This window comes from Euleptes europaea, chromosome 12 (assembly GCF_029931775.1).
Source record: "Euleptes europaea isolate rEulEur1 chromosome 12, rEulEur1.hap1, whole genome shotgun sequence".
Classification (NCBI taxonomy): Eukaryota; Metazoa; Chordata; class Lepidosauria; order Squamata; family Sphaerodactylidae; genus Euleptes; species Euleptes europaea.
This window is the reverse complement of record NC_079323.1, coordinates 65,342,841-65,352,301: the sequence shown is the minus strand read 5'-3', so window position 1 is coordinate 65,352,301 and position 9,461 is coordinate 65,342,841. Positions and strand designations below refer to the sequence as shown.

General features: G+C 51.9%; 1 pseudogene; it reads right to left on the bottom strand.

Annotated features, from left to right (window-relative positions):
* Positions 1-3,817: 3,817 nt before the first annotated feature.
* On the bottom strand, positions 3,818-7,872 carry LOC130485132 (uncharacterized protein K02A2.6-like; annotated as a pseudogene).
* Between the last annotated feature and the right edge of the window lie 1,589 nt (positions 7,873-9,461).

Here is a 9,461-nt window from a genome sequence, read left to right as displayed (position 1 = left end):
ATTTATTTAAATATATAGCATTTATGAAACTGTCTTTTCATCTTCATGGCCTCTTAGCAGTCCTACACGGGAACTGCGCATGCGCAGGCCATCCACGGACTTCTAATTGGAAAGCTTCTAAAATTAGCCCAGCAACAAGGATTGTTCCCCCTCCCCTCTGCCAATGGTCCTTCCCATCCTTTTGGACACGTGACGGAGGGGCAGGGGAAGCATCCTTCCCTCAGTTCTCTTTCTGCTGCTGCGGTTAGAGGATGCTTGGATTGCTTTTTTGTACAACTTTCTACAAATATATACTATTTCTTCATTTATTTTTTCTTGGTCACTCGTCAGAATGGCACTCTTCAAGAAATGTAAGAGTTGCAGGACTAAAACGGCAAAGATTGATGATCATGTAGATTGTCTTCTCTGTCTGGGGGCAGGGCCACATCCCTTCGACTTGCTGGGCTTGTGCCCTCTTTACCTCGAAAGCCCACTAGGAAAGGGATCTGAGGTTGAATGCTGCATTATGGGAACAGGATATGAAGTTCCCAGTGGATTTGGGACCCCAAAAAATAAAATCTCCTTCCACTGCAATCTCATAAGGTGAAAACAGCTCTTTGGGCTCGAAGAGAGTGGGTTCTGAATCTCCCGTGGAACCGTCAAGAAGAAGAAGAATTCCTCCTCTTCGAAGCACTCAAAATATCAGGTTCTAAACCTCCAAAAAGTGGGTTGTCAGACCCATCGACCCTTACCGCCAAAGCAGTCTTTGACATCAACCCCTGTAGGCAGATCAATCATTCCAAGGAGCAATAAAACATACCTCATGCTGTGTTGCTCTGCCTGTACCAGAGTTAATGGCAGTTTGTGTCTAGGGCAATAAGCATGTTACTTGAATATACTTAGGATTACAGACAATATATTTTTTCAAAAGAAAAAATGCTTATTGGACTATGTTAATTTATTTAAATATGTGTAAGTTTATGTCAGGCCTGTATCTCAGTTACTTTGTTTTGCTTTCGTTTCTATCGCTGACCTGACTACTGACTAAGCTCAAGGACAAGCCTGCATACCGAAGCCTGTTTGAAGTCCTGGGAACAGCAGCTATGTTTGTGTTCTGTTTGAAGTCCTGGGAACAGCAGCTATGTTTGTGTTCTGTAATCACTTGCAAATATCCTTGCCTTTATACTGCTGAGTGTTAGACAGCGAGCTCATTGCTGTCAGCTTTTCTTCATGCTCTGTACTCCTATTTAGACCAAGTAAAAACCAGCTTCTTTTGGACCTGGCTGTCTCGATGTGGTTTGTTTTGGTTCTGATTTAGGCCAAGGGCTCACAGTTTAAAACATGACTCTTTGTTAATATTGAGAAATAAGGTAAAATTGAAGCAATTTGGTCTAACGCAGAGTCCTGATTTTGTTACAATAGAATTAATCTGGTATAATCTGTTGAAAAAGACACATGAAACAACTAATTTCTTTGTTCAAATTATTCTTTGGAAAAGTGGTAAACCAAAGCGCCAAAAGTTGCCTATTTGTCTGTCAAGCAAGTAATACCGTATAGTGAGATTAAAGACTGTTGGAAATGTAATGTTACAATTTTTTAGTACCTTCAGGTAAAGGGATACTTGGGTGAATTGCTAAGGAATGGTAACTCTGTTACAAGAACTTTAACCGAATTTGAAAACTGTTGATATCAGATGGTAAAATCTCCATCTCCAGTATATACCAGATTTTGATGAAAGTGATTTTTAAACCTGACTTAAATTTTCATAATTGGTGGCGTAAAAATATAGGTATTAAGCTAGATGGTTCAAAATGGGAATTCATCCTTAATCACAGTACAAACTTTACAGTTAGCTTCTTAGTCAAAGAAAATTAGATGAAAATGGTTTATAGATGGCATCTACCATCTTTAAGGATGGCAAAGATCTATAAGACAGGTACCAGCAGATGTTGGTTCTGTAATGAAGACAATGCAGATTTTTTTAAATATGTGGTGGGGTTGCATAAGGGCATCAATCTTTTGGAAACAGGTTGTAAAAATTATGTCAATTGGGGTGAGGAAACAAATTCCATTTAAGCCAGAAACCTTATTGTTGAATTATCTTCCTGAAATTCCAAGAGATCAATAGATAGTAGCGTTACGTATGTTAACTGCAGTTGGAATGGTTTTTGCTAGGCAATGGAACCAGAAAACCTTCCCTATGATACATGATTGATTGTCAAAAATAAACGAGATGTATATTTTAGTGAAGCTATCCGCTTACCAAAAAATAACTATATTAATAATGTAGACTTGTTATGGACAAGAACCATTCAAAGAATTGAAATGTCCATTTTATAATAAGATATAGTTTCAGTGAAGCGAGAAGGGGCTATGGATGCAGGGTTTTAAAGTATTTTATGTGACGTTTTATGATTATGTGACTATTTGTTTTTAGTTTATGAATATATTTACTGTTGACTGTCCATTTTTATTAATAAACCTAAGGGGGGGCAATTTGATATACTACTGAAGAGACATTTGCTATAGTCCAATTCTCTGGTACTGCCATGTTTTGGGAAATGCATGCTGTTTCTTGGAGGAAAAGCAGAATACAATATTGATAGGAGTCACAAAGCCATCACTGTAGAAATAGCCGTGGCAGGTGTACCCTTGGCAAATAAAATTTGGGAATATCTTATGTACCCACTCATCAAATGCTTCATTAAGGTCATTCAAACAATTGAAGGGTGCCTGCTTCACCTTAACAATAATACCACAAATCCTTTTGAAAAAGGCCTTCTCAGTGTCCAGCTGACAATCACTCTTCTGTCAGATATCATGACGCTACATGGTACTACTGGACTCAAATCATGTCACAGGTGGCTCTGCAGTTCTGCAGTTCTGAGACGGAAATTCCAGACATGTAATTTGACTACTTGACTTTCCCCCCTTTCTGCAACTTAAAGCAGCCATTGGGGGCATCTCCAACTGGGAAAATAGCAATGGGAAGAGTTAACCCCTTCCCTGTGTCATGGCCCTGATCTATGTTAGGACCTCCCATGGTTGCTGCTTAGGGCCCACTTATATCTCTGGAGTTTCAGTCACTGGAAGCACCATGTAAGACCATCTCTTTAAACTGGATTTTAGTGGCTGGTATTAAGCTTGGTGAGAGAGCCGACATGGTGTAGTGGTTAAGAGCAGTGTGCCCTAATCTGGAGAACCATGTTCGATTCCCCACTCCGCCACATGAAGCCTGCTGGGTGATCTTGGCCCAGTCGCAGTTCTCTCACAACTCTCTCAGACCATGAAGAAGCAGGCAATGGCAAACCACCTCTGAACGTCTCTTGCCTTGAACACTCTATGAGGTCGCCATGGGTCAGCTGTGACTTGACAGCATACACACATACACATTAAGCAGGTATTTTAATGTAATAGAATACTTAATATGAGATAATGTTTTATTTTGTGTGTTATGTTCAAACTTCTCTCTGTCTTCATGTTACCTGTTAAGTCCGCGTGGGGAGGACACACGAGGTCGAGACGGAGTTCCACAACAACACAGCTTTATTGATTTCAGCAATAACAGATGGAACTGGGGAACTATACAACCTGGCCCTGCTTATATGCTCCCCTGGTCCCAGGTGGCCGCTCCCCCCCTGATCCGTGATAGGGGGAAAACAACCCCCAGGTCACCAATGGCATGACCTGGCTTAGGGCCAATAGGATGTGTTGGCTGTGGCCAATCATGCGAGCAGGGCCTAGGATCCTTCGCCCAGGACTCAAGCTCCTGGGCTTCCTTCATTATGGTCTTAACTGATGCCCATACATTACACCCCTCCCCTCTAAGTCCAAACACTCACGAGCACAGAAAGTCTTTCAGGTGGCGGGGTCGTGTTCGTAACCGCTGCGACCTACGCGGTACCGGAACTGGTGTTGTGGGTGGTGGGGCCGCGTCTGTGGCAGCAGTCGGCCCGGGTTCGCAGGAGGTGGGAGAAACGGCTTCCAGGAGCTCTCTGTGCATGCCGGCAGACAGGCGCTCCCCGCTCGGCTCGCTCTCCCCTGGTGCGGCTTGTTCCGGCACTCTGGGAAGCTCTGGAGCTTCTGTGGCAGCGGCGCGGTCGGGCTCGTCAGCCAGTCGGCGGCGCAGCTGATCGATGTGTCGCCGGAGGACTCGACCCTCGGGGGTGGCAACCCGGTAGGATACTGGGCCGGTTGCGTCCTGCACGGTAGCCGGAATCCAGGCTGGGCCCATTCCATAGTTACGGGCATAGACGGGGGCATCCTGCTCTACGACTCGTGGGGTTGCTGGTTCTTCTCGGTGGCGAGGGCGTTCTGGCGCAAGGTCGGGGTGTAGCCGGTCAAGTGGTGTTTTTGGCCGGCGGCCCATGAGGAGCTCCGCGGGGCTTTTTCCGGTGGTGGAGTTGGGCGTGGTGTGCTGGTACAGAAGGAATTCTGCCAGCCCCCTGTCCCAGTCGTTGCGCTCAATGCGCCGCATCGCTTCCTTGGTCGTGCGGACCATTCTCTCCGCCTGTCCGTTAGTGGCAGGGTGGAACGGGGCCGAGGTCGTGTGGCGGATTCCATTTTTGGCCAAGAACTCTTGGAACTCCGCGGACGTGAATTGGGCCCCGTTGTCGGAGACCACCGTGTCTGGCAACCCATGGGTGGCAAAAAGTTTCCGCAGTTCTCGAACCACCACTCGCGAGGTCATAGAGCATACATCAGAAACCTCCAGCCACTTGGAGTAGGAGTCCACCACGATCAGGAAAGTTTTGCCCTGGAATGGACCGGCAAAGTCGATGTGGAGGCGGGACCAGGGCTTGTGGGTGGACTCCCAATGGTGAGTCGGGGCTCGCGGCATCTCGGGCCGCGACTCTTGGCACGGCTGGCAGCGGCTCACCCACTCTTCCACAGCAGCGTCTATGCCCGGCCACCACACATAGCTCCTCGCCAGGGCCTTCATGCGCACCATGCCTGGGTGGCAGGCATGCAGGGCGTCCAGGACCTTGGTGCGCAGTTTGGCTGGAACCACGACACGGTTCCCCCAGAGCAGACACCCCTTGTTCAGCGAGAGTTCATGCTGCCGCGTGAAAAAGGGCTTGAATTCGCCCTCCGGCCTGGCCGCCGGCCACCCCTTCCCCACCCAGTTCAGAACGCGGGCGAGGGTGGGGTCCTTCGCAGTGTGAGCCGCAATGTCCGAGGCATGCAAAGGCGGTTCAGGCAGGGTCTCCAGCAGCATGACGTTGTAGGCCGGGGACGGGTCCGGGTCGGAGTCCTTGAGCGGCAAACGGCTGAGTGCGTCGGCGTTCGCGATGCTGGACCCGGGGCGGTGCAGTAGCCGGAAGTTGTAGGCGTTGAGAAAAATCGACCACCGGAGCATACGGGGGTCAGGATTTGTGGTGTCTGACGATCCGGCACGAACAACCCCAAAAGTGGCTTGTGGTCGGTGATGATGGAGAAGGGGCGGCCATAAACGTAGTCGTGGAACTTCTTCACGCCGGCCACGACGGCGAGCGCCTCCCGGTCGATTTGCGCGTAATTCCTCTCTGCAGTGGAGAGGGTCCGGGAGTAGAAGGCAATCGGGGCCTCCCGACCGCCTGGCAGCTGGTGGCTCAGAATCGCTCCGACACCGTAGGGCGAGGCATCGCATGTTAACACAACAGGAAGCTTCTCATCGAAATGGACGAGCAAGCTGGAGGGAGACAGGAGAACTTTGGTAGCCTCGAAAGCCCGTTGATGCGACTCACCCCACGCCCACGGGGAGGATTTGTCCAAGAGCCGGTGGAGCGGCTCGGCAACCGACGCCTTGTTAGGGAGGAAGGTGTGGTAAAAGTTCAGCAGGCCGAGGAACGACTGGAGCTCCTGTTTGCTTCGGGGCGGCGGGGCGTTGTGGATCGCCTTGATCTTGTCGGGCGTGGGATGGATGCCCTCTGCGTCGATCAAGTAGCCCAGGAACTCCACCTGCGGCAGGCCCAGCTGGCACTTCTCTCGCTTGACCGTCAACCAGGCATCTCGGAAACAGCGGAGCACCCGGCGGACGCGATCCAGGAGCTCGTCCTCGGAGCTTGCGGCAATCAAGACGTCGTCGAAGTACGGGACGACGCCAGGCAAGCCCTTCAGGAGGTCTTCCATCAAATTCTGGAAGATGCCCGGGGCCGTGCTGACCCCGAACTGTAGGCGTGTCACCCGGAAGGCACCCCGGTGAGTGACAATCGTCTGCGCCTCGGCCGACTCGGGGTCCACGGGCAGCTGCTGGTAAGCCTGAGCGAGGTCCAGTTTGGCAAACACCTGACCCCCAGCAAGGGAGGCCAGGAGGTGGCTGACAACGGGCACGGGGTAGGCGTGTGGCCGCAGCGCAGTATTAATAGTACATTTGTAGTCCGCGCAGATGCGGACGTCCCCGTTGGGCTTGAGCGGCGTCACGATTGGGGTCTCCCAGGGGGCGTTGGGGACCGGTACCAGTACCCCCTGAGCGACGAGACGGTCAAGCTCCGCGTCGATCCGGGGCTTGAGGGCGAAGGGGACGCGGCGAGGCTTGAGGCGGATGGGCGCAGCGGCGGGGTCGACGTGCAGGCGGACCGGCGGCCCCTTGTAGCAGCCCAGTGGGCCCTTCCACACGTCCTCGAACTCCGCCCAAACGTCGTCGAGGGCGGCCTGGCTGATGTGGTGGATGTCGCCGATGTGAAGGCCGAGCGCCGGAAACCAGTCGAGCCCCAGGAGGCTCGCGCGAGGCCCCTCGACCACTATGAGGCGGAGGCGCCCGGAACGGGCCCGGAATTGAACGGGCACACGGGCCTCCCCCCAGACCGGCACCCGGCGCCGCTGATAGTCCCAAATGGTGACGCGGGATGGTCGCAGCTCGGGGAGGGAGGCAGAGCGACGGCCCAGGTCGCGGTACGTGTCCATCGATATAATGGAGAGAGCCGACCCGGAGTCCACTTCCATCTCGCAAGGCGCACCGCCGATCTTGACGACGATGGCGACCTTGTCTGCCCCGTGCACCTTGTGGAGGGAGACGCTGTGCAGCTCGGTATCGCGGCGACCCCGGCGGCCGCTGGTGGGCTCGTCAGCGTCCAAGTCGTGGGTGGGGCGCGGGGCGCCGTCTTTCCTGGCTGGGCGCGAGGACCGACCCTTCGGCGCCGAGCGACAGACTTTGGCAATGTGGCCGACCCTGCCGCAAGCCCGGCAAGAGGCGTCGCGGAACCGGCAGGAGTGGCGGTCGTGTTGCTCGCCACAGCTCGCGCACGGTCGGTCTGTGGTACCCCGAGCCCGGCGCCCCCGAGAGGCCCCGCGGTCACTCAGTTTGTGAGCCTCGTCCTCGTCGCTGGAGGCTGCGTCGCTGGCGCTCTCGTGGTGGACTGGAACCGGATCGCGGGGAATCGGTGTGGCCCGGTCACCCAGACGTCCGGGCCGGGTGGAGGATTCGGCCGCAGTGGCTTCCTCGATGGCTGCGGTCAGCGCGAGGTCCTTCTTGGCGAGGAGCCGGCGCCGCAACTTGTCGCTCAGCAGGCCAAACACGAAGCGGTCACACAGCCGGTCGTTGAGGTCTGGGAACTCGCAGGAACGGGCGGCCGTGCGCAGAGCGGCGATGTATGCAGCTGCAGATTCCCCTGGTCCCTGGTCCCGCAGGTGGAACGCCAAGCGGCGGGTGGCCCGAGTTGGCTGGGGGTTGAAATGGCTCCCCAGCGCCGCCATGATCGCAGGAAATGGCGTCGTCTCCAGTTCGGCGGGAGCCAGCAGGGACTGAGCGAGGTCGAAGGTCTGGGCCCCGCACACGCTGAGGAAGGCGGAGCGCTTCTTCCCGACATCGGTGATATCGTTGGCGTCGAGGTAGAAGGCCAGCCGGCTCGCGTAGCTCTTCCAGCCGCCCGGTTTGGTGGGGTCGAATTCTTCCAGAGACCCCCGGGTAGCCATGTCAGCGAAGTGTTGCGTCTCAGGTGTGTCGTAGTGAATTCAGCAAGGGCAAGCCGGACTGCCTACCGGGCACCGTGAAGTCGCGGCGACTCGCAGGAGATTTCAGCGAGAGTGATTTCGGTAGCAAGCCGGACTGCCTACCAGCCTTCGTCGCCACTGTTAAGTCCGCGTGGGGAGGACACACGAGGTCGAGACGGAGTTCCACAACAACACAGCTTTATTGATTTCAGCAATAACAGATGGAACTGGGGAACTATACAACCTGGCCCTGCTTATATGCTCCCCTGGTCCCAGGTGGCCGCTCCCCCCCTGATCCGTGATAGGGGGAAAACAACCCCCAGGTCACCAATGGCATGACCTGGCTTAGGGCCAATAGGATGTGTTGGCTGTGGCCAATCATGCGAGCAGGGCCTAGGATCCTTCGCCCAGGACTCAAGCTCCTGGGCTTCCTTCATTATGGTCTTAACTGATGCCCATACATTACATTACCTACATGAACATTTGGTTGGGGTAGGGGTAGAAATCTAAGTAAATTATCAATGAATTACTCATCTCCTAAACAAAATACATATTACAATTTCTTCTGTAGGGGGAATGAGGCAGGTTGAAATGACTAGTGAGAAATGTATTTGCATGACTAATCAAATGGTCTGACACATCCACATATCTGAGTGACAGAAGTTGCCAGTCAAAAGTATATCAGGCGCCACTACCCCCCTTCATCTAGTGTACTTATAAATAAAATATAGGCTGTTACTTTGGCCTTTTCCCACTTTCCAAGCAATGCAACTCTTCCAGAAAGATATAGGTATCCACATCTCCCAATCTGCCACCTGTCAAAGCAATTGAAAATTTACGAGTGACAGTGGAGTGTTAATGTCTGCCATAGTTGGTCTCCAAATAGCTGGTGCATTCCAAGTCCCTCGGCCTTTATGTCAATTTTCATGTCCTTATTTCCAGCCAACTGTAACCCAGTGGCCATTTGGTGTGAATCATTCTGCTAAATACATGGCTTCCACACTAGTTACAACTTGCAAGGGGTGAGGAAGTGAGTCATTTCACATAATGGAAAGTCAGAATTTGCCCCTTGGTATTTCTATGCATGCAAGAGTGATGTACATTTATTTTTAGATGTTTTTTCTCTTTTCTGCAAATGTTGCTTTCCGTTTGGAAAGTTCATCTTGAAAGTTACATACTAATGCTCTGTCTTTTGTATGTCGACTATTATACTAAATATTTATGTTGCTGCATAACCTGGTCACACTGAGCTTTGCTAAGCTCCTGTTTAGAACTTGTTTCAGCATGCAGCGAGATGATCTCTTCCATTTTGAAGCATTTGGGTCACACTCTTTGAATCATCAGCTATGGTCATGAGGAGAGAAAACGTGCAGCTAGCCCTCCCACAGTTCAGGACTACAGTGACTGCAGGCAGTAGAAAATAGGATGGTTATTGTACAGCCAAGGTTGTTTCAATCATTGGCATACAGATTAAAGTTGGTTCCATTAATCATTTTGCTGGGAATAAACCATCATTGGTTCATTCTGTTTTTATGAGGAATCTAGATAATATTGTCAGAGGCTTTCACGGT